The following is a 24,465-nucleotide window of genomic DNA, read 5'->3' as shown; positions in this document are numbered from 1 at the left end:
CTGCACCTAAATCATGAAAGCATCTGTCCCTTCGGGATATTAGACGACGTTACGACTCAATGTGCTGTTCCTTCTGTGTAGACCTTAAACTTTGATTACATTGCTAGCATCAGGTCATTGACGAAGGGTCAATAATTTTATGGAACTTTAGTTTGGAACTTGTTTTTATGGAGATTCAAACTATTATTTCCCCATACCGAGGCTGAGATAAAAAAAAATAGTAAGGCTCCGTTTAGTTTATTGAGAATAGGTATTGATAACCGCTAATGCACAATACGTGACGTACAATTATTTAGGCAGCGTTGGAAAGTTGGAGGGGGAGGGGCGGGTGGTGGTAGGGGGGGGGGGTAAGGAGGTAAGGGTGTTACGACGCTCTCTTACTAGCCAATGATGTAAGGCATGGAGAGAATAAACCAACCTATATAGACAACACACACCTGCATATACACGGCTCCTACTAGACCTATTTTTAACGATCGCAGAATTGATCCCCTCTGGAGAGCGCCTTGGCCGCTCGTTCGCTTAACGCGGTCTTGTGAACGCGGAGAGAGAGAGAGAGAAAGAGAGAGAGAGCTCAGGTCGTGTTGTTTGGGATGACGCGTTGGTTGGATGCGCACACACTCAGTCGCTATCCCCCGTCTTATACTCGCCAAGGGGATCCACTCTCGGTGGACATCAGGTAATAATAACCATCTCGTCTCCCCGAATTGAAATGGCGTAAAATACACACACACATCGAGTAGAGTGAGATGAGAAGGGGTTGAATAATACACTGTGTTTTCATTTCTTAAGAATGAATTGCGTCTTATCATGCACATCACCCAACTCCTTAGAAGACTCTGGGGGGAGTGATAATGAGATGTCATGCTGAAAGAGATGCTATTTACTGCTGACTGTCTCTCCGTCTCACACAGACTGGGTATCTTAGACGAGCACTCGATGCGTCTAAACATCTACCGTCCTCCGCTAAAGCAGTTCTCAAACTCACACTTAAGATCATGCTGGTCAAGCAGAACGGATGGTGAACCGCTCACAGTGGCTAGTGGTCAAGATACTGTCGAACTGTCGTACTTCTTGTCGGCACCAGGGGAGTTGTCGAACAAAGTACAAAAATGCATCTGTGATACTTCTGCTTTTGCTTCGTGTGTGATATAATAACGCGGACTTTGGCCAATTTCGTCATGTAAGGTACGCGTGCATGAGGTATGTAACTAAATTAATATTTGTCGTGTATCTCAGCCTTATTTTTTTAGGTAATCAAACATGACAGCACTGTATCTTACTGACTGATGCGACGAGTACTTACATTTAACATTTTGTTGTTTTGTATTGTTGTAATGGGCACATCCATCACAAGCCTCGGCTTTTAGGATGATGCAAATGTGGAATGAAATGTTCTATTGAATTGCATTGAATTGAAATAAATCGAGTTGTTAGGAACCACATCTTAGATCAACAATTTATAAAATGGATGTCGAGGTTGAATTGAGACGTTAAGTGGAAACATGACAATGGTACGTCATGGTTTTAATTTAATAAATTTCCGTCTTGCACTTATACAAAATATTTAAATAAAGTAATTTCAGTATTCTTGAAGATTGGTCAACATGACGGGTGTACTGCAGAATGCAATTCCTTGCGTTTGACGGTATAATGACTTCACGTGATGTAAAGAAATGCCACATCAATGTTCATAACATTATGATATTCTTAACCAATTCAGCAAATAAACAGCTTTAAATAGATTGATGTGGATTGGGCAAAGAAACTGTCAAAACGGACAAGATTGCTGCAAAAGTAGCTTCAGAAAGGAGTAACAGTGACTCTGGCTGGATGGTTGTAGTTTCAGAGTGTGGATAGGTTGCAAGAACAATTTGAACACTTGTTTTCTTATTTTTTCAACTCGATTTGTATTGTCAAAAAAGAAATCAAAACAATAATAAGAAATAGAAGGGCAGTTTTAAACTGGTTTGAGCAATCATATAATTTTCTTGTTCATGGATGATTAACACGTTTGGGAAAGCAGCACTTATATATACAGAAACAGAACAACATTATCATGGATATAATTCTAATTAAAATTAAGAACAGAGCACTCTTTGTTTTCTTCATATCAATAACCAAATCCTCAAAAGAAGTTCTTCCGTTTGAACTATTGTCCGAGTCCAATAATAACATTTAAAAATCCCACATTTCTTTATTTGGACAAATTGTTTTGCTCATTTCTTTTAAACGAACACGTTGCCTTGGATCGGACGAGTTGGTGTTTTAAAAGCAGTTGAAACCGTTTGTTATGAAATACATATGGTTAGAAAGATATTTTAAAAGTAGAATATAATAATCCACACAAGTATCACTCGAAATTGCACGGTTTTCCTTTTACGTCGCGCACTAACACGGTCGGCCATTTATGGGAGTCAAAATGTTGACTCCCATAAACGGCAGACCGTGTTTCTTCGCGACGTATAAGGAAAACCGTGCAATTTTGAGGCATGTTTGTGTGGATCATTATATTCTACTTATAAATTATCTATCTAATTATTTGCAATTCGTAACAAACGATTTCAAACGCTTTTCAAAGACCAACTCGACCGATCCAAGGCAACGTGTTCCTTTAAGAACTAAAACATTTACTTCATAAATACTTCATGGGAAGTTGTCCACGAAGCCCACTCCCAAGTATACACAGCAGTTACGTTCAAATTTGATAACAATAATGAGCCGTTACGTTCACAGTTACGTTCACATTTGATAACAATAATGAGCAGTAACGTGCACATTTTACGTTCACATTTAATAACATTAATGAGCTGTTACGTTCACAGTTACGTTCACATTTGATAAAAATAATGAGCAGTTACGTTCACATTTGATAACAATAATGAGCAGTTACGTTCACAGTTACGTTCACATTTGATAAAAATAATGAGCAGTTACGTTCACAGTTACGTTCACATTTGATAACAATAATGAGCAGTTACGTTCACAGTTACGTTCACATTTGATAACAATAATGAGCAGTTACGTTCACAGTTACGTTCACATTTGAAACAATAATAAGCAGTTACAATCACAATTACGTTCACATTTTGATAACTATAATGATGTTCAACCTTGATGCTTCGCACTGACACTTTAACCGTAAAATTATTCCCGGAAACTTTGATTGCTGTTAATAGTTTGGCATTTCCTTTTGACTCCCTTTTAATGCATGGTGGGTAGGTACATGTATTGGCAATAGCGGAAACATTCCATAACAAAATTTCTTCCTGGGAGTGAAGGTTGCTTTATCACACGCTTCACTTCAATCAGCTGGATTGCAATCAAATGTCTCTAAAAATAGCCCAGCAGTGGAAGAGTTCCCGCCAATTAAGAGTTGATTGAGGAAACAAAGTACAGTAAGATTGCGGAAGTAAATAAATGAATGTGAGGGTTGAGAGCAGGAATGAATGTATGCAAGGACTGTTCTTATTACCATTGGGCATAACATAATATGAACAAGTATATAAATGGCACAGTGCTCATCTGTTGACAGAAACCTTTAATAGTTATTACTTTTTGTTTTTAAACTTGGCTTGGTACGGGCTATACGATGTTTTCATATAGACCGACTCGCCTGATCCATGGCAAAGTGTCTCTATTACACATCTTTGAGATCAATCGGAGCTCTTTGTGGAATCGATCCCAGCCCAATCCATTTAAATAAGTACTAACGAGTGAAATCACACCCCGAAACAAATGTCTTTCGCGTTTGGGCACACAGTTAAATGAATTATTTACAGGTAACAATCATGAAGTGTTTGTCAAGGTTTCGGGCAGCATCTAAAGGCTAAACCCGGAAAAAACCCGGAAGTCTCTTTTGAAAAACAACATCTTGTTAATGCTGTAATGTACACCAAGTAATGAAGGATATGGCACTGTGTACTTCGGGTGGATTGCTGCACTACTACCCCCGGCCCCAAATGATGACAAAAACAGCCTATAAACATTTCATCTTACTAAGGTTTCATCCATAATATTTGACATCTTTCCGTCGTGAGAGCTTCAGATGAAAACCTACTGCACGTTTTTTTTTTCCACAGCATGATTTCCCAACCCCCTTGCATCCACGAGCACGGGTAACCGATACTGTGCCGCATCTTGAAGCAGATTCAGGGGCTCTCTTTGAACCTCAGCTCTTTTGCATGATTGATTAACAAGATAGGACAACCTTACGCCAAGAGCAGGAAGACTTGGCCGTCGTGTCAACTTTAGGCAAAATAAGTCGGCAACCACGCGGTATTTATCGCGCGAATCTTTCGGGGTGCTCATAACAAAAAGGCGCTGCTGTAAAAATACGAGGATTCAGTCAAAATTCTGCAACGTTGGACATTATTTTGACGCACAAGCGAGAACCAGCTTTACATTTTGTTTGTTTTAAACCCTCCCGAGGTAGTGGCTTTCATTTACAAGAAAGCTTGTTCAACCCTGATAAATTACGGAGACGCCAGGTTCGAGGAGTGTCTCTCTTAAAAAGGCAGTGGACACTATTGGTAATTACTCAAAATCCTTGTTAGCATAAAAATGACTTGTAATGAGTGGAGAGCTGTTGATAGTATAAAACAATGTGAGAAACGGCTCCCTCTGAAGTAACGTAGTTTTCGGGAAAGAAGTAATTTTCCACGAATTTGATTTCGAGACGTTAGATTTAGATTTTGAGGTCACAGGTGTGACAAGGGTGTTTTTTCTGTCACTATTATCTCGCAACTTCTAACACCAATTGAGCTCAAATTTTCACAGGTTTGTTATTTTATGCATGTTGAGAGACACAAAGTGAGAAGATTGGTCTTTGACAATTACCGATAGCGTCCAGTGTCTTTATAACCATCATGCCAAAGAAAACACCCAGGAGGCCTTGCTACTTCCTGTAATTATTGAGTGAGGTCAGAGAATGACAGAACTTGATTGGTGGCATTTTTTTTTTAAGATGCCAGTATCTGTGAGTGGTTACAAATACGATGATTCAGTCAACATTCAGAGGCGCTTGACATCATTTGAGACATGCAGCAGCAAGATACAACTTTGATGTTTTGTTATAAACCCTCCTGAGGCAGTGGCTTGCATTTCCAATAAAGTTTCTTTTGGTTTAACCCTGAGACGGAGACGCCATGTTTGAGGAGTCTCTCTTTTAAAACCATCATGCCAAAGACAACACCCAGGAGGCCTTGCTACTTCCTGTAATTATTGAGTGAGGTTCGAACATGATAGAACTTGATTGGTGCCAATTATTATTTGAAGTTGCCAATATCAGTAAGTAGTTTTAAGTCACAGGAGAGACTTGATGTGTAGGCCTAGCTGTGCCGCGATCGAGAAATATTGGTCGGTTCTCTTGTGGTTGTTCAGGGAGATTGTGTTTGTTTAGTCTGGTCACTCGACCAAAAGGGTATTGATTCTGCTCTTCTGCTGGCTATTCCACGTTTGTCGACCCAGTAAACCGAGAACTTTTCTCTTTCCCCCATTAGTTTGGACGAGTTCTTTTGTTTCCAGCCACGTCCCAAATTGGTTTTCTACATGAAAACCAACAGAGGACGTACTCACTATGTCAAAACAACCCGAATCCCCTTTTGTTAAGGTCCTTGATATCAATAGGGTACACAGTTTAAAAGCTGTTGAACAAAGTTGCTCTTTAAAATGAAGTTGTAAATATCCATTGCAAAATTTACCTGTGAAAATTTGTAGTTCATTAATATAAGTGACATTTTCGAGATATCGCCGAAAATCCGGGACATAAGTCCTCGCAAGTGATCCATCCGTAATTGGAATACACAATCTGAGAAAAATTTCAAACAGATATCTTTTTCAGATTAAAATGTTTTGGAACCACTCACACCTAAACCACATTCTATGGAAGGGAATTGTTTCTCAAATTTGTACACACTGTACAATTGTACAAAATTACCAACAGCTGCAGTGTGTGTTCCTTATCATGTAAGTTGTTATGGCCATTCATTTTTGGAGTACAAACCCAAAATGTTCATCAGGAGCGGACTGACGTATTAAACATCCAATTGGACCCCCCTTCTTCATGCAAGCACCGCACCCCTTTTCACTTTAAGGAATGCCATCAGAAAACACCACAGCATGACGTTGTGTCTGGTGATGGCGAACTATTTTGTGATACTCTTCATCTACGTTTAATACTCTCTAAAACAAATTATACAGCCATAGTTTCCAATAATGGTAATGGAAGCATCACCAACCACTGCGTGACATTTCGAATATTATGGCGCAGTCAACCTAGTTATTATTATTATTATTATTTTATTTGCCATAACATTACAAAACATAATACATTGACAATAATACCCCGAGATGGGCAAGGGACAACAGCAGCAAATACATATTATCCATAGATCTGTTGCCCCACATCTGGGGTACACAATCAAATTAATATAGATTAAACATAATATAAATGTAGTACAAAAAGCATTAAAAAACAGATAATTATACAACCAATAGCAAATAATAAATATATAATAAGAATACAACATAAATTTAAAATAAATAAGTAGAAATGACGATAAGGTAAGGATAGAAGGAAATAAATAAATGAAAAGTAAACTTGTAGATAAATTAAACAACTTCAAATAATGCACAAGTAATTCAGTTGTCCAACCTAGTTGTCTTATAGTAATTCCCAAGACAACGTTGTAACTGTCATGGGCTCTTGTGACATTATACGTTGGATATTTTATTCAATATTTGTGATCCCCCAGTCGTCAGTTTCATTAGTGAGCTTTGTTTATACTTATCTGAGTATAGTGTATTTCATTTGCAACGACTGCAAAGGTTTAGCAAGGACTTACTGCAGCATATGGCCTTGCTCTTGAGAAGATCGAGCAGGGATCTTTCGAATGAGTATTGCAATCTGATGAGGCTGCGGGACAAATAGTTATAGAGCTACCTGGACGATGACAATTGTTGACTTTTCATGTTTTGCGTGTTGAGATATCGCAAAATAGTAATTTCATTTTTTAGATACAACAATTATAGAGACATGTTTTCTTTGTGTGGGGTATTCAACTGAAGATATAAACTCAACGAAACTAATACATTTGGCACAGCTTTTTCCGCCAATCATCGCCGTTGACTTGTCTGTTTTCAACAAGCTTTTGCTGTAGTTATAATTGGTGTTGCTGTTGTTGTTGTTTTTTGGTTTTTTTTTTTAATTATTTTATTATTATTATTATTATTATTATTATTATTATTATTATTATTATTATTATTATTATTATTATTATTATTATTATTATTATTATTATTATTATTATTATTTTTTTTTTTGGGGGGGGGGTGCTGCTGTAGTTGTTATTTTTTACAGTAAATCAATTCCAGTGAACAGTTATCACACCCATAATACAACCCTTTAAATGTGTTCTGATCGGTTGTTACCCATAAGTTTGCATAATTATGGTCGCAGTTGTTTCGGAAGTGCAAGCGATATAATTAGCTTTGCGAATTATATTTATAGTAAATAATAGCAAGCTCCATTTTGACAGTGTTTCAGATGGAAGTGTTTCTCCATTGGATTGATTCTGCTGAACCTTACATATAATGAGCTTTAAGATCGAGGCTTACATTTTCTTTCGTTTATAACCAATCATGCACTCATCCAAAGTACACACACTTTTACATCTGTATCTCGCGATGTTGCCAGTCTGATTCCGGTCGCGTCAGACGACAAAATAAGTATTGATTTTTAGTGTCTATTGGGGACCAGCCTATAACGGCACTTGCCACATCTATTTTAAGGTCCTGCCGTTGACTAAAATAGACAATACATGAATACCGCATTCACCCAACGAGTGTTACACCGTATTTCTACACACTCTGATGCGAGAGGGTCCGAGACTTGCAAAATACTGGAACTAGCTTGTCATTTCAATTCATTATGTATTTATTTCGAGGGGTGTAAAGGCAGGTGTTTTGAAGGAACGCTACAGCGCGACACCTCTTGAATATAAACCTGCTCAAGACAACACTTACTATATTATTCGTATTCCATCGTAGTGTATCATATTTTCTTTTATTGAAAAATCCAGATTTTGTTTCGTTACATTTTTCAAAACATCAATATAGTGCATGGGTCTTTATTTGCCTTGGGCACAGGTGGTCACTATAATATTTTTAACAAACTGCGAATCTTGGCCGAAGCACTCATTGTCATATCTCGGTCTGATGGCGAAAACACTTGTATACCACAAGTGCGATCTTATCTGGTACATTTGTAATGCAAAATAATATAATTTATTGCCAACTAATGCATGTGTGATTAGTATTCAGTGAAAACATCTAGCGCGCTCCGCTCTCACAATCCAATGTGAAATCACAGCAAGGCTGCAAGAAGAAGAAACAGAGCAACCTCGAACACCAAAGTCAATAAAAGTCAATCAATAAGGTGCCCCCTGACCCGTGATGATGCGGGCCGATGTTCGCTCGGGAGTGAGTATGCATCTTTGATTTAGCGCCTCTGTGGGAATCAACTTGTTTGTCTGTCGTCCCGTGTGATGGGAGAGATGCTCAGTGGAAGCAGTTATCTTCCGTATACTTAATTGTCAAGTCGCCAATTAATTTAACCGTGGTTCAATTATTCAGACGTTGCATCAACCATTTTTCATGACTTGACCGCTCTGGTCCTTGCTCTATGGTCGGAGACTGACAATTTGGTAAGAGAGGGTAGATGATGTAAGCAATCTTTGACTGTCTTGTGTGTGAACATATTGGGTACCGCCGGTTTTGTTGTATAAGCTCGTTTTTTTTTTTGTTTTTTTTTTAAGTAGATAAAAAAATAGTAAGGACTGTTTCGGGTCGCAATGACCGAGATTTGGGTATACTGACACAGGAACTGAGTTTCTAGGTCACCCTGACCCAGATATTGTCAGTGTTTGGTCATCGAAGTTGCGAGAAAATGATGAAAGAAAAAAACACCGTTGTTGGACGAATTTATGTGCTTTCAGATAGGAATAAAAGACTTCTAGCTTTTAAAAGACTTTTATTATTTTAGTGAGAAATTACCTCTTTCTCCACAAAAAAACGTTACTTCAGAGGGAGTCGTTTCACACAATGTTTTATACTAGCAACATCTCTCCAATGCTCGTTACCAAGTCAGTTTTTAAGTTAATATTTGTGTTTAGTAATTACCAAACGTGTACCTTCACTTTAAACACATGTACCTCCGTTACGTAACTGAAATTGTCAATTAAAGATCATTTTAATATTTTTTTTTTTTTTTTTTTTTAGGTTAAAATTGTTAATGTTTTTTTTTTTTACTATGACTGTAGGTATAGTTTTTGAAAGTAAGATTTGTCCTTATTCTCACTTTCAAGACACACATGACCATTTAATAGCACAAAGGCCTGTGCTGGTATATGTAAACCTGCAAAAGGATATTGAAATAATAAGTTTCAAATAAATGAACAAACATTTCCCTAACTACTACAGCCGTAATTACGTGTTGTCCAACCGATGTCATACGCACTAGGGGCCTACATATTATAATAATCACACGTTAGCATATTTGTATTGATGTTATAAAAGCTAATAAAAATACATCAACAGTCGGTTCAACAACCAGTCCTGGTTGGGGTTACTGCCACTGCCCCCCCCCCCGTTTTTACAACACACACGCACCCTTCCCACTTGCAATGCAATTCATAACATGTGATTAGCTTTCATGAAACATGCATCAAAATGCAGTGTGGTTCCCATTAATAATACAGTCGGATATAACACTCTGCAAGGTTGATGCGTAGGCCTACATAATTCTAGATATGAAAGCATGCATAACCTAAGACAAAAACCCAAACAAACAAGCAGACAAAACAAATGGATTAATAAATGAGCTTGGCAAATATTTGTTTATTCGATGACAGTTATAACATTTTGCACAATAGAGGCTATTGGTAATTACTCAAAATAGTTATTAGTATAAAACCTTACTTGCTTATTAATGAGTAATGGGGAGAGGTTGGTAATATAAAACAGTGCGAGAAACGGCTCCCTCCGTAGTGGAGTACTTTTCCAGAAAGAAGTAATTTTCCACGAGTATGATTTCGAGAACTCAGATTTAGAACTTGAGGTCTCGAAATCAAGCATCTGAAAGCACACAACTTCGTGTGACTAGGTTGTTTTTTCTTTCATTACTATCTCGCAACTTTGACGACCCATTGGGCCGGATAAATAAAAACTAGCAATTACTTATCAAGTTAAAGGTTCAGCATTAGCAAGAAGACTGAAAAGTAAAATATCAGGCATGAACATTTTGCTCGCTGGATTACCTTTCACTTATAGACATATAAATAAAAACGACATTTTACTAACATATGTAGCAATTACCCATATTTTTACAAGCTACTGCATGAGGAGCTTGAGATTTTACTTACACAACAGTGTTGCATATATGGCTCGGTATCGGGTCAGTATTTAAGGATTATTTTTACCTTGGCCTAATGATCCAACTTTAAATGTTACTTATAAATTTGTTGTGTACTTTAATATTGCTCTAAAAGAACCAATCTCTGGAGCGCTGGCGTGGAGAGGCTGTTTCCTCATAGCCACTGCCGCCATCAACAACTTCACTAATGGAAACTGCCTGCCTGCATTTCAGTTAATCGCTATTGATCTATGAGTCAATGCCTCTATTGTTATACTCCTGAATACCCCGCTATTGTGCTTTTCTCCGACCACTTACTAATCCGTTCAAGTAAATGGTGTTTTTCCAATAAAAGGTTATTTATAGAGATTTGAGCAAATTGTCATGCCTGATCTTAAACTTATCGACATTTTGTTAATGCTGGCCTTTATACGGCCCAGTATCTTGTGAAACTATCAGATAATAGTAAAATGTTGGTTTTATTTATATCTCAATAACAAGAGTCCCTCAAGCATTGATTTTACCTACTAGTTCGACCAATTACTAGCAATATTAAGCCTTACTTTTATTTATAAGGATTTAAGTAAAAGACTATAGTAAAAGCAAATGCTAGTTTTTATTTATCTGGCCCATTGAGTTCAAATTTACACAGGTTTGTTGTTTAATGCATAAGTGAGAAGACTGGTCTTTGACAATATTACCAAAACGTGTTTAGGAGAACAGACCTATGAAATCCAATATATAAAAATGTAAGCTCAGAAGTTTTGACAACATGTAATGGACACCAGCTAAACACAGGCTTCCCGTTAATTAGCGTCAATGTTCTTGCCTTTTTATCAGAAGTAAACGAGTACACTATTTACTGTTCACACTTAATTCCCATTCAAATTGTTTCTCGGGACGATCTGTAGGCGTAACAACGTCACCAAAAGTAAACATCGAAATTATTACAGATTGCTGTTCAATAATTTGTTTGATGTAACACCCACAATCCTGCATTGAAAATTTTTCCAATACTCTGCATTCACCCTTGGGGTGTCCTCCCACAACTGATATTTAAAGATGTTTCCCATTGACTTTCATATGAGAGTGCCGTTTGACTTTAAGGGGGGGGGGGGCGGGGGCTGGAATTTGATCAATCAAACTACAGTCAAACTACAATCAATAAGGAATTACTTTTTTGCTTTCATTTGATTAAAATGTCCATGAGCGAGGAGTTGATAACAGTGCATACATCCCTTCTAATACAATAAATAAGGTGTCGTGTACATGAATAAGCTTTTACTATACGAGTTCAGTGCCCTGTGTTTTTACTCGAAAATAAGTGCTTCATGAGTTTAGAATCCGTTGAAGCGTTATAGCTGCAGTGATGTAAACATGTACTGGAAATAATAACCCTTCGCAAAATGTTACAATAAATAAAATATCTTGAACATAGGAGTGTTATAAATAAGCCTTACGAGTGCAGTGTCCCGTGTCTGTTACGCAGGTTTAAGTGCTTCAACGGAAAGATTACAATATTAAACCAAAAATAGCTGCAGTGAGGTAAAAATGTGTTGAAAAATAACTACAGTCTCCAAAACATGACAATGATAAAGTATACTGAACATGGTAAGCCTTTACCAAGTGCAGTGCCCTGTGTTTTTTAATTTACTCAAAAATAAATGCTTCATCAGCAAAAATCAATTGAAATGTTATACCTGCAGATATGTAAAAATGTACTGATAATAATTCAGAGTCTCTAAATATTACAATAAATAAAGTTAATTGAACCACAAATAAGCGTTTAAAGGCAGTGGACACTATTGGTAATTACTCAAAATAATTATATTAGCATAAAACCTTTCTTGGTGACGTATAATAGGAAGAAGTTGATGGTATAAAACATTGTGAGAAACGGCTCCCTCTAAAGTGCCATAGTTTTGGAGGAAGAAGTAGTTTTCCACGAAATTGATTTCGAGACCTCAAGTTTAGAACTTGAGGTCTCGAAATCAACCATCTAAACGCACACAAATTCGTGTGACGTGTTTTTTTTTTCTTTCATTATTATCTCACAAGTTTGATGACCGATTGAGCTCAAATTATCACAGGTTTGTTATTTTATGCATATGATGAGATACACCATGTGAGAAGGCTAGACTTTGACAATTACCAGGAGTGTCCACTGCCTTTAATACACAAGTGCAGTGCCACTGTGTTTGTGACTTAAATTTCAGAAAGATTAAAATCTGAAACCTTTTCAGTGATGTAAATGTACTGGAAATTATGAATCTCAAAATAGTTCTGTTCAGTATGATTCGAGGACAGCTGCGCATGTTATTTGAATCATAAGATCTTCACAAACAGATTGTTCACACCTACTCGTTTTGTTGGTTGACCAAAGAAATTATAGGGACATTGCAAACTGTGACGTGCGGCCATTTTATGGAGTCAAAAACATGACTCCGCAAAATGGCGTGTCGGTGTTAGGTCACTACACATAAGTAAAACCACGCAATTTTGAGGCATATTTGTGTGGATCGTTATAGTCTATCTTTGAAGCATCTTTCTACTGAACGTTATGATTTTATAGACCAACTCGCCCGATCCAAGGCAACGTACCCTTTAATAAGCTGATACCAAACTAGAAAAAAACAACAACAAGCCAGTGGTATCCTTTTTCTAAAAAAGTATTTCTGCACGTGTTTGCACAGTGGTTCGGACCCATGTCATGCTCACTCACCAACTTATACATGAGTTTAAAAAACCGATGTCGTGTCACTTTTGAGAGTGAGCCACTTGGGTATCTATAGGTGTATAGTCTGGTTTACAGGTCACGTGTTTCATGTGTTCGCCCCTAGCCTTAATTAAGTCGATACATTGGAAATCAATGGGCGTGTCACCGAGCTCTTGAAATGGGGGGGGGGGGCTGCTGGACCGCGGGGAAATTATTGAATCACTTGGTTGTTACAGCTTAGATTTTAGGCACAATTAGTGCGCATGCGTGGTATATTGATTGGTCCTAACCAGTGAGAAAATCACGCTCCGCATGAAGTCGTGAACATTACTCTGGTTCCGTCAGCCCCCATGATAGTGTGGAAAACGCTCCAAGATGAAGCGCGGAGTGATATAATCCAATTAGTCGAGAAAAGGCCCCTGGCTAAAAAGTCATCTTTCCCCATATTAGGCGTAAGTAGAGTAATGCGTCTGTGTGTGTGGCAGCCAGGATTTCGTCTATCTCGTGGCCTAGATACAGAAAAAGTTGCCATGATTTAAGAGCGTCATTGCACGGTGGGATATTGAACGAAAACAACCGAATTAAGACGCAATATGAGAAAGATAGTTGCTGTCAATATTACGAATTATTGCGAAGTATTAAACAGATTTAAATACGTATATGTCTTTCCTATGAAGCATTTATTAAATGCTGTGATATGTTTGTTTAGTAACAGTAGTAAGTGTTAAGCTCGAGTTTTCGAATGAATAATCTAAATTTATAGTATTGTTACAAACAAAACTAAAAAAAAACCCACTCGGGTCTTGATAAGTTTTGATATTAATTTATGCATTTTTATTTTTGGCAGCGATTAATTAAACAAAATTATTGAATTGACAATAACAACTTTGATCATAGCTAGAACTCCTATCGTGTGCATGGAAACACCAACCTTAGATTATAAACTTGAACGTGGCATTTTTGTCGAAAATGTCTGACTGAGCTGTATTTCTCTAGCCACTTTCTTAGAACCAACCAACTCCCACCGATGTTGATTTTGTGTCAGTTGGTGGCATTTGAAGGAACACTACAGATTTGTTTTTGTTTACAAACAAAACAGTTGATGGCAGTGCAAGCACTTAATGTAATCCACCATAAACTGAAAAACCTGGTTTGATATCGATCAGCCATGCGGTTAAGAGAAAATAGTGAAAACCGATTAGACATGACATCGATTAAGGCCCTTTTTTTTATTAAAACGTGCAGTTATCGGTACACCTAGTTCTATTTAATTATCATAAAATAATATGACATTTCATATAGAAATATTTAAAAGGGATGTTTTGGTAATTAGACCGTGTACGTTTTGTTTCAATCTGTGATATCAGATGAGTTTTTTTCTTACCAATTCTGCAAGGTTCCTTTAAATGACAAGGGAAATCCACAATTCCTCGTGCTTCGGACTTAGGCCTATATCATTTCGATACGAGAGATATTACACCAATTTCATATATCCGACGAGAGGTAGATCTAGTTTGAATCCGTCTATAATTCAAACCCATTTCGGTTAAAAAGACCCGGCGGCAGTCTTCATCAATTTTTATTCGCACCTTGGGTCAGTTCATTGAATTTTCAGGAGCGTCAATTTCATCCTTCGATAGGCATGAAATTCCCAATTGGCGGTGACGTGAGAGACGAAAGTAATATTAATCCATGGTGATTTGGTCAATTTCTTTGGGACTCGAGTCTGGACCTGATTTTGTTCTGTATCAATACCGCCCGTGATGCAGACTGAAGGGTACTTTTTAATACACTTTATCACAAAATATTTGGGGTTTAAAGGTTTGGACGTAAAAGGGCTTACATATCCTTCACATTTTGAAATGTTTCTTTGGAACTCTTCACATAACATTAAACCGTTCAAAGCACAACTCAAATCGTATTTTTTTTTTTTTTAATGCCTTTTAATAAGTTTAATACTAATTATTAAATATTAAAAATTATAAGAAATGTTAATTTATTGGTCATACATGTTCTGAAGCCTTTTGTTAGGCATCTGAAAGAACACAAATTTGTGCAACGAGGGTGTTTTGTCTTTAATTATTTTCCTACAACTTCGGTAACGAACTGAGCAAAATTTTTCACAGATTTGTTATTTTATACACAGTCATGTTTGGGATACACCAAGTGAGAATACTGGTCTTTGACAATTACCAATAGTGACTATATCCAGTGCCTTTAAATTGCACAGTATAAGACTTCTCCAGAGGAGTGCAATCTCTTTAAGATGTATGTTGCTAAGAACAGATGAGAACAGTATCGCTTGGAGACATCTACTGAGTGCAAGACGGTGCAAGACGGAGGAGCACTCTGGGTCACTGACATGCTGTCTAGAGCGAGCGGCTTATGCTAAACCTGACATTTTGTCTCGATAGTCTTTGTTTTTAATCAGAGTCTTATATGAAGCGCAATGTGTAAACATATTGGCCTACATATTGGAGATATTGTTGCTGTTTTGGATACAAATTAACAAACAAAAGACCAAAAGGGCCACTATGAGGAATACAAGATAAACGATTGTTTACATTTGTTGTTGTTGTTGCTGTTGTTGTTGTTGTCGTTGTTGTTGTTGTCGTCGTCGTCGCCGTCGTCGTCGTCGTTGTCGTTCTATTGTTGTCATCATTGTTGTTGTTGCTCACGCCGATCACGCCGATTACACAGTGGTGTCATTTTGTTTTCCTCCACTCAAATCATACAGAGGTGTGATGTGCCACAATCGTCCTAATTATTGCACAAAAAGGGAACTACATTATGTCGTGTAGGTACAGAGTCCTAATCATTAGTTTGAACTGAATGGATGCTTGGATGTGGGGGCAAAAAGGTGTACACGATCATAGTATCTTTTTTTTGGGGAAACTCGATTAGTTCATAATGTAGGGCCATAATTACTAGAGGTTTCATCACTTGGCTGCGCCTTTATTTTTTATCCACGCTATGTTTTTACTATTTTTTTCCAACGTTTTCTTTTATTGACAATCGTTTCTCTCCTAAACAAATTTGGATGTCTCAATTTTGTTATTGTGCGTTTTTTTTTTATTTTATTGTGTACTCTCGGTATATTTTCCTGTAATTCGACCCGTGGTCGCCAATGGAAATTTGCAGATGATGATGTAACCATGCATTTGAAAAGGTCGTCATTCGTTAGAAATGTTTTCATAAGTGGATATCCACATTATCTTGTAAATACTTACTCGTTTTACATAATATGTTCCTCACCAACTGTGCAACTGCGCATAGTCAGCTCTGCTTCTGCACATTATCTATCTGGTAATTTCTTAAGTATCTGCAATCTGTAAACGTCCAACTCATACGTATTTATTCCTTCCTCCATGCGGTTATATTAATTACCGAGCCAGGGCATCTGAAAGCTACGGCACGAACGGAGCCTCAGGGGGTATGTAGTATATAGGCTACAGAAGGATTTTCATAAATTTCTTATCCCGTCTTCCGGAATACGTCATCAATAAAACACTGGGCCAAGCTTCCTATTTGGCTCATACTGCTCCGGGAGGGAAAATAAGGCACCGTTTTTTTTTTCTTCGTCTTCTTTCTGCCTCGCCGTCTGAGATGAGTTGTGAGATGTGCTGAATATCGCTAGCCGTAGATTACGCGCGTTCTAGCTATTTGTTTACTGATCTAGGTAAATTATAGTACCCCCTACTTCAATAATATTATTCTGATATTAAAACAGGGAATACAGTATGTTTTTTGGTTCATTTCTCCATGGTTTGGGTTGAAATAATGATGAGTAATTATACAACTGAAGGTTGATATAACATTGTTTGTGCATATTAGGAGCATTCTAGCCATTGTTTACGATCTAGGTGAACTATTCTCCCTAAACTTCAGTACAACGGCGCTGTTTTACGCAGTGATGGTCATGTGTATTCAAGATGAAAACAAGAGCAATTATATAAATTATACTTACAGTCAGAGTAAAACGATTTTACATATTATGTTAAAAAGGAAACCAACAAGGGGATTATATTACTGTGATATTAAACAGAGAGTGCAGTGTGATTTTGGTTCCCTCATCCATGTGGTTTTTGGTTTGATGAATTATACAACTGAAGGAATGGATATAACAATGTTTGTTTAAATTATATTTTATTTTTACAATCTTGACATTGTAAATGCCGATCGTGATTGGATTTTGTATGATGAACTGAATCGCAGATGTAGGTTTGTGTGTGTACGGGTGTGAGTAGGTATATTACACATTCAAACCGAGGTCCTAGAACGAAAGAGCCACGGTTCGGGAAAGGTACACAGTTACAAAGCGTGTACGAAACCAATGGGAGCTGTTGCAAAACAGTTATAGTATACATAAAAGAGGGACAATCGGGGGGTCCACGGTTGCTGGCGTATGACACACTTGTTTGTGTGTGGGATGTTTGGGTTTAAAGGAACACGTTGCCTTGGATCGGACAAGCTGGTCCATAAAAAGCATTTGAAAACGTGTGTTATGAAATGCATATGGTTAGAAAGATGTTTTAAAAGTAGAATATAATGATCCACAAAAGTATCACTCAAAATTGCACGGTTTTCATTTTACGTCGCGAACTAACACGGTCGACCAGTTATTGACTTCAAAAATTTGACTTGTATTGTATTCTACTTTTAAAACATCTTTCTACCCATATGCATTTTATAACAAACGGTTACAGAACGCTTTTTAAAGACCAACTCGACCGATCCAAGGCAACGTGTTCCTTTAACTGTGTGGCACTTTGCTGCCATTCAGTCAGTAGTTGTCTTTATTTTGTAGCCTCACATGTCTATCATGTTGGTTGAACGTATCCCATAGTTTTTTTAGTTGACATTCTTTCAAATATCAATAAGAATGTTGGTCAATTGAATTAGATTGAAGAAAACAATGTTGAGAAAGGTTGATGCAGACAGACAATTTTATGTGGACAATTAGCTAAACAAATAGAAGTGAGAAATGCATTTAGAGCAAAGGGCATACCTTTTAAAGTTGACATTGGTATATCCATTAAGAACATATCGATGTTGGCACATTTCTAGCGGTAAGAAAATTGAGTTCGACATTGGTATAATCAATAAAGAGAATATCGATGTTGGAAAGGTTTCGATGTGATAATTTCTAGCGGTGAGTGAATCTTTTGTCCCGCGTTTTGTTCAGGGTTCACAGTTCTGCGCCTTGAATACCCAACAGGGTGGATACGTGCGCATTACAAGTCATAATATTATGTATTATTATTATTAATTCAGCTTACATAACCTCAATCTCACCCCAACAACTTCCCTTTAATATTGAGGTGGTTACTAATGCCACCTTGCCTACAGGGTCGTTTTCAAAGAAGTGGCCTATACACGAACTGCAAAGTGTATTACGCTCTCGCCTCGTGTGAATGCAACTTAATTCATCTCACTACATTACGGTGCTGACCAAAGTGCCGTGAAGTAACGGAACAAAATACATAATTCATTACGTAGTAGTAGAGAATCTGAGTCCTAACGTGCCGACACACCGTCGGTTCTCAGCCTGGGTGCAAATAGTCTTCACTTCGGGGGTTCCAGCCTGCCGTAAGTCACACCAAAAGCTGTTGTTTTTAGGCAGGGTTTCAGCGGCGATTCACGGCAAACGGTATGCGTCCACGCGTTTCAGGATGAGCACCGGAATAGATAAACACCAATCCAATTCGCTGTGGATTCCGTGACTTAGGAAAACAAAAATAAACTTCTGTGGCTTGAGGCAGTTTTTAATTGGAAATGATGGTTTTAACCCTACCCATCGAGTGATGCGAAAGTGACAGTGGACGATAATTGGAACACTTTAAGGATAAACCAGAGAGCAAGGGGTTCACCGCGGCTCTACTCTCGGTAAAGGGAAAGGGTCTGTTTTCTGTTTAATTTGACATGGCTTTAGGCTTCGGTAAATCGAAGGTCTGACGGGTACTGAAAGCATAACAAGACGTCAGCCTATATATAGTAAACAACCTGAATTAAGACGTCGTTGGGGTCGAGTTGTGACGGGTGATATGTAGGATCAAGGGGCGGGGACCCACTCAGCTGTTGGGTTTAGTATAGAATAACAATCTCTCTCTCAAAAAAAAAACCACACACAAAAAAAACACCGTCTTTCGCCGTCACTGACTCACTCAGCTGTTGGGTACAGTAATGAGTGACAAAAACGACCGTCTTTGCCGTCAAAACCGTACTCACGTTGAAAAGTCATCGTGGATTGCTTCCTGGTGGGGGTTGGACAAGTGACTGTGTGGGTTGGACAAGTGACTGTGTGCAGTCGAGCGCCCGAGTCGAGTCTATAATGTTACAGATTTGCGTTTGGAGAGGGAAGCCAGTATCATAGCGAAAGGGAGAGTCTGGGTTTGAAGCTCATGCACCGGATAATCAAGATGGAGTGAGTGGAAGGTTGTTGAAGTAGAGGGAGGACGGAAACGCATTGCTGGGTGTCTCTAAAGTGATAGTGACTTTGATGTGATGACGATAAAAGACGGCGAATTACTTTTATGCAGAGCTGACAAGAAGCCAAATTGATGTATTGCATCGTCAGCATTCCATATAAGAAAACGAGTTGTCTTTGGCTCTTGGGAATTAGGTCTCAGCCTGATCGTGGAGGAAAAAAATGGTCTGATGAAGTGACGGAATGCGTTCCTTTCACTGTGGTGATGTCAAACAGAGGTAATGTAAGCACTTTGAAAATTGCTTCGTATTTTAATTGTGCATGTTTACAACAGAGAGTGGACTTTTTGAATGAACTATATTGTTAACTGATTCGATTATGGATGAAATAGCAAGAGTTGACTTCTTACAAAGTGCACCGTACTGCTGCTCGGTATGTAGATACTATGTAGACTGGAAACTGTGTCAACCTGTAGACCGTGGGATGATGCTCCAAATTCTGCTTTTCAGTGCTCTACCCTACACAACTACTTACATTTGGTCTCAAAATTTGAAGAAAATTCAACTTACCACCCAAAAAAAGTCGTCAAGCACAAAACTTGCACAGTATGGATTTATTCGCGAAATGAAGCACAATAATACAGCGAGAATAAATGGCTGAACGTGCAACAAAAAAATAGATGACTTATAAGCTCGGCCAATCATAGCGCATATGACATGCATGCGGATGTGTGGACCAATGAAAGAGCTTGTTTCGAAGTCCTGTGGTTTTGTGGCCCTTTTCGAAACGACGGCGCCTGCGTTGGATTCAGCTTCAGGTTCCCTTATCTCGTCTGAAGCCCTGACTGAGCGCGTACGCAAAGTACGCACAATTGCCAAAACAACCGCGGGGCCAAGCTAGCATGCGGAGCCGAAGCCGTGGTTTCGAGAAGGATTTCAGAAAGATGTCGTCTACGCTTCTCAGGAAACTTCGTCCTGTGTGAAGGGAAGAAAGTTGCGAAGATCGGCCCGTTTTATGTTACATGAAAACAACATAAATTTAATCCGAGCTAGTTCGGGAAAATAGTTATCGCTGGCAGGAGTTCGTTGGCCCAGCAGTGGTTAGGAAAAACATCATGATCATCATGACATGTGAAAATGTGTATGCTTGGACGCCATGGATGATGACATGACAGCGACCTACAAAAGACAAGACCTTCCGATCCAATTTCACCAGAAAGCACAGCGGCAGCTGCTGGTTGGAGTACCGTGGATGTACTAGTGGAAGTTGAAGGTATTTAGGCAACATTTCTTTCCAGAATAAGTTGTGCTTCAATTCGAAGCAAAGCAGTTAATCATTTTTTTTTTTTTTTTTTTTTTGTCAAGTCATGAAGTTAAACAAAATGAAATGCTCCGATCTCTCAAATATATGAAACGAAATCAGAGTCACGATCACATGATGAGGATACACATTTTGGTGATGAATCATGATGATGACACACATCGGTTTTAGTTATTTACTTAATACTTGAATTAATAACAAAAAACATACATCATATTCATAGTATGAATATGATGTATGTATCATACATGCACTGTTACAATTAGTAATTACAATTACATGTACAGACTACAGTATGAAAAATCAAAAAACATTAAATATTCAATGCACTAGGCCGATTAAAAATGTACACGATTCAGGAAAAATTAAATTGGCCCTTACTTACTAAACACTGAAGTGGAGGAAGGGCAAGGGTACATACACGTACCCCAAGACCCCCATACTAATCACGTGATGAAGTATGCTTGAATAATAATAAATAACATCCCCATCTTTATTCTTAAAATTCTAGAGGCAAACAACCAGATTTCTTTGAGATGTGGTATTAAAATTAAAATTTTGTATTTAAACTAAGGGGAACAAGCCTAATTTTGTTTTCAAATAAGATGAGTAAACTAGGGCCTCATTTATTTGTATTTCTTTTCTTTTCAGTATGACATGTCCGCTCTGGGTTAGTGGTATATCAACACTTTTCGCTGACAGTGAAGCGTGCAGGTAGTAGGAGAAACAAAGAAAGGCAGAAACTAATCTGAGAAAGCTAAAGAAGAACAAAAGTTGAAGGTAAAAAAAAATAACTTGTTCATTACTCTCGTCCACCAGAAGAAATACTGTGCGTAACCTTCTAACCTTTTTTTCTTTTGTTTTCAGGAAAACGAGAGAAAAAACTCAAATGAATATATGGTTAACTGTTGGTATTTGTGAACAGGACCAGTATCCCTATTAAATAAAAAAATCTATATATAAAATCTGAGTAAATTTTTGCAAGAATTTGCTACAAGATAATGAAAAGTTCAAAGTATTGGGTAAAAATGTCCTCTTTATATCAAAAGCTTTCCAGTGCTCTTTATCATACGTTTTGTATGGATTGACCTTTAGTAGTTGGGCACAAGTTGACTAGGGTATGAGGGCATGCCACTTGGATATGAGAAATTCATACTGCCTAAATAAACTTTGGATTGGATGTGTACTACAATTAAGGAACAATGAGTTGGTCTACCTTCACCAAAACTGTACATGTTTGCTTTTCCTACAAATTGTTTTTATTTTGTGTACTGTCTGTTCAGTCATCGAGTATGCTTTTATAATTCGCTTGCAGAACGCGAGAATAGTGATGCCATTAGCAACGAGACAACTGAAGGTGAACCACGATCAAAAGGTTGCTACGCTCTGACACTGGTGATTCTGAAACGCCTCAGCTGAACGTGCTCCCCGAACAGTGTATCATGCAGATTGAAGAAGAAAGTATGTAAAGGAAAATATCACACAGCAGATGTTCCTGTCAACAAATCAATTTCCCCTGCACAGACTTATGCTTTTGTGCCAGTTGCGGAGTGGCTTCAAAGGACTCGGACGGGGATGTTTATTCTGATGATAACTAATTTAAACAAAATGTTGTCTGAATCATCATTTTCAATAGAAAAGTAGAAAAAACAAGAAGAGAATTCTGCACAAGTACAATGTGTAAAAAGTAAGCTTTTGGCTTACCAAAATATAAACCTTAAAATAAATGTGGAACAATATTTGAGAATTGAATTAACCCATCAGTTACTGTGGTACCAGAAAGACAGTTTGGGAACTAGATTTATATTATTTTCATTCAATTTTGTAAAATCTTTATATCTTTGAAATTGTTAACGGCCCTGTCACACCATGGTGTATCGCCTTAACGTATGCCGGCGTATAGGCCTACAGAAACTAGTTCGAGCATTTTAAAAGTTCAAGAGTGCCCAACTTCCCAGAATCGCATCCATAGCGTACTGAACGAATACAAAGCGTATGACTAATGAATTGATAGCGTATCACTAACTTAAAATGAAGTTATGTATGTTACAGGTGGATACGTGAGAATACGTCGACTTTTTGGGGATACGCCAGGCATAGGTTATACGGCACATAAACGGATTTATTATTGTTTTAAATTGAATTGTTTGGGGGAATTTAAAAGGGCCTTTTCAAGAAAGTAACATAATTCATCATGATAACAATGAGTATTGTACTAGAAATGTGTCATTATGATATGAAGAGAAGAAATTAAAAAAATCTTAATGTCAACAATATCCTTTTTTGTCAAGTTCATTCATTCAATCGATTACAATTTAATTAAGGCCTGTCTAAGCTCTGAAAACTTAGTAAATGACCAAAATGAGGCCCAGAAAGTTTGTTAGTGACATTAATTTGAAACAATTGAAATAACTCAATTGGGGAAATGATTGATGTCCAGGGATGTTAAATAATTAATTAATCTGGGAGAAAAGAGCTGAAAACCTGTAAATGAAAGCAAAATAAATAAGCCAGTATATTTTCCCCATTCGTTTGTGCACTTGGTGATTTGCCCATAGAGTTTGTGCATAGTTCTCCAGTTTTGACCAATAGAGGGCGCTATTTTTCTATAATTATTTTCTAATTAAAATAACTCATTACTGTGCAAGTTTTGCCCTTGACGACTTTCACATGTTATTCAGGACTACCATAAGAACATCTGGGGAAAAATTCAGGTAGTTGCAGAGGGTAGACCACAAAACTCGAAAACTAGAGCCCTTTTTGATGATCATCCCACGGTCTACTGGTTTGTGACAACACGGACTCAGAAGTGCAATTGCACTTCTGAGTCCGTTTTATCGTTTGCGAATCAAGTTGTTTTGAGTGTAAAATTACTCCCTTGACACACATTATATAGCATGTGGCTTCTGCTCAGAACTATAGTCTTCGGAACAATATGTATGGATTTCGTAAAACTGCTTTTGTATGTTTTTGAGCTCCTGGTTTATATGGTATTGTTTTAGTATTATTGTTACGATTTTTGTTTTACAAAATGTGTACGCATTCATAAATTGTAACGATCTTTTGATCTTTATGTATACTGACCAGACGGTACAATATTATTGTTAGCATGATATTGCATTTCAGCGGTTAGCATTATTATATAGCTCCATTATACATTGGTTTATTATGTCTTTCTGAAATGCAGTGAAGCTTCATAACCCAACAGTCATTACAAATAATTGCCTCAGGATGTAAAATCAGCGTCCCGTCTATTAGAAGCTATATGTTGTACTTAGTACGTGCTGATCAGACCAAGATAGAAACCGTTTAAAAACTGGCTTTATTGATTGTATATTTGATGACTTTGAAGGCAAGTTCAGTTTGCTGACGGCTACCAGGCCACTGGTCAAAACGTCGGCTCTTTTTTTCAGAACCCACCATAATGAAAACTGCATAGTAATTTAGTATTACCCAAGGCAATGTCCGACAAGATAAGGTTAAATTTAATCATTTTGAATAGCAGTGACATGTGCTACCTGTTTGATGATTTGGGATCAGTGGCGTCAATTGACGGGGGCGCGGCGAATGGAGATGGTGGGGGGGGGGGGG

At 37.7% G+C, this 24,465-nt stretch overlaps 1 protein-coding gene and 1 long non-coding RNA gene across 3 annotated transcripts in view; both read left to right on the top strand.

Moving 5' to 3' along the window:
• Window positions 1-562: 562 nt before the first annotated feature.
• Window positions 563-24,465, top strand: part of LOC139946423 (alpha-N-acetyl-neuraminyl-2,3-beta-galactosyl-1,3-N-acetyl-galactosaminide alpha-2,6-sialyltransferase-like) — a 49,032-nt gene continuing 25,129 nt past the window's right edge. The window contains exon 1 of one of the 2 annotated variants that reach the window (XM_071944062.1): window positions 563-1,203. The gene's annotated coding sequence lies outside the window, so the exon portion shown is untranslated. Of the gene's footprint in view, window positions 1,204-19,523; window positions 19,833-24,465 lie in introns of those variants that run through there. The other variant, XM_071944064.1, reaches the window with a different exon arrangement.
• On the top strand, window positions 20,034-23,150 carry LOC139946559 (uncharacterized). The gene is made up of 3 exons (XR_011787263.1): window positions 20,034-20,826; window positions 21,526-21,654; window positions 22,190-23,150. It is a non-coding gene; the product is annotated as an uncharacterized lncRNA (long non-coding RNA).

Source organism: Asterias amurensis, chromosome 13 (genome assembly GCF_032118995.1).
Source record: "Asterias amurensis chromosome 13, ASM3211899v1".
Taxonomy (NCBI): Eukaryota; Metazoa; Echinodermata; class Asteroidea; order Forcipulatida; family Asteriidae; genus Asterias; species Asterias amurensis.
Note: the sequence above shows the minus strand (reverse complement) of the source record. Positions and strands in the feature narration are given on the sequence as shown.